Here is a 2,188-nt window from a genome sequence, read left to right as displayed (position 1 = left end):
GACCTTGAATGAACCCTCATCTATGAACATATCGGGGTTTAATGTTTCGATGAGCCTAGCATCTTGGAGACATGGTGCACCTTGCTTCTCCTCATGTTTCAATGGAGCCTATCTTGGACAAATGGTGGAGCATCCTTTCTCTCCATGTTTCAATGGACCCTAGCTTAGACAAGGGTGGACCTTTGTTTCTCTCTATGTTTCAATAGAGTTAGCTTGGACAAGTGGTGGACCTTGGAACCAAACCCCCATGTAAAACCTATCATGGTCACTCCAAGTGGTAGAAAGAATAACCTTTAAGATGTAGCCTTATAGGTGGACAAGTGGTGGACCTTAACACGCGTATATTCTTAATATAATGACATAGAGTGGAAAAGTGGTGAATCTTGAGACCAAACCACTCAGGCTACTAGCAATAATAGCTTGGACAAGTGGTGGACCTTGAATGTAAACCCCCCTCATCTACGACATATCGTGGTTTAATGTATTTTGATGGAGCCTAGCATCTTGGAGACATGGTGCACCTTGCTTCTCCTCATGTTTCAATGAGCCTATCTTGGACAAATGGTGGAGCATCCTTCTCTCCATGTTTCAATGGATCCTAGCTTAGACAAGGGTGGACCTTGCCTTCTCTCTATAATTCAATAGAGTTAGCTTGGACAAGTGGTGGACCTTGGAACCAAACCCCCATGTAAAACCTATCATGGTCACTCCAAGTAGTAAGAAAAATAACCTTTAAGATGTAGCCTTATAGGTTGGACAAGTGGTGGACCTTAACACCCTAATATTCTTAATAAAAGTGGTGAATCTTAGACCAAACCACTCAGGCTACTAGCAATAATAGCTTGGACAAGTGGTGGACCTTGAATGTAAACCCCTCATCTACGAAATATCGTGGGTTTAATGTATTCGATGGAGCCTAGCATCTTGGAGACATGGTGCACAAGCTTGCTTCTCTGTCATGTTTCAATGGAGCCTATCTTGGACAAATGGTGGAGCATCCTTCTCTCCATGTTTCAATGGACCCTAGCTTGGACAAGTGGTGGACCTTTGTTTCTCTCTATGTTTCAATAGAGTTAGCTTGGAAAGTGGTGGACCTTGGAACCAAACCCCCATGTAAAACCTATCATGGTCACTCCAAGTGGTAATAAAGAATAACCTTTAAGATGTAGCCTTATAGGTTGGACAAGTGGTGGACCTTAACACGCGCATATTCTTAATATAATGACATAGAGTGGAAAAGTGGTGAATCTTGAGACCAAACCACTCATGGCTACTACCAATAATAGCTTGGACAAGTGGGACCTTGAATGTAAACCCCTCATCTACGACATATCGTGGGTTTTATGTTTTTCGATGGAGCCTAGCATCTTGGAGACATGGTGCACCTTGATTCTCCTCATGTTTCAATGGAGCCTACCTTGGACAAATGGTGGAGCATCCTTCTCTCCATGTTTCAATGGACCCTAGCTTAGACAAGGGTGGACCTTTGCTTCTCTCTATGTTTCAATAGAGTTAGCTTGGACAAGTGGTGGACCTTGGAACCAAACCCCCATGTAAAACCTATCATGGTCACTCCAAGTGGTAAGAAAGAATAACCTTTAAGATGTAGCCTTATAGGTTGGACAAGTGGTGGACCTTAACACCCACATATTCGTAATAAAAGTGGTGAATCTTGAGACCAAACCACTCAGGCTACTAGCAATAATAGCTTGGACAGTGGGGACCTTGAATGAAACCCCTCATCTACGAAATATCGTGGGTTTAATGTATTTCGATGGAGCCTAGCATCCTGGAGACATGGTGCAGCTTGCTTCTCGTCATGTTTCAATGGAGCCTACTTGGAAAAATGGTGGAGCATCCTTTTCTCCCATGTTTCAATGGACCCTAGCTTGGACAAGTGGTGGACCTTTGTTTCTCTCTATGTTTCAATAGAGTTAGCTTGGACAAGTGGTGGACCTTGGAACCAAACCCCCATGTAAAACCTATCATGGTCACTCCAAGTGGTAATAAAGAATAACCTTTAAGATGTAGCCTTATAGGTTGGACAAGTGGTGGACCTTAACACGCGCATATTCTTAATATAATGACATAGAGTGGAAAAGTGGTGAATCTTGAGACCAAACCACTCAGTTACGACAATAATAGCTTGGACAAGTGTTGGACCTTGAATGTAAACCCCTCATCTACG

The sequence above is a fragment of the Adiantum capillus-veneris genome, chromosome 5 (assembly GCF_014529385.1).
Source record: "Adiantum capillus-veneris isolate H3 chromosome 5, ASM1452938v2, whole genome shotgun sequence".
Classification (NCBI taxonomy): Eukaryota; Viridiplantae; Streptophyta; class Polypodiopsida; order Polypodiales; family Pteridaceae; genus Adiantum; species Adiantum capillus-veneris.
This window is presented reverse-complemented; position numbering follows the sequence as displayed.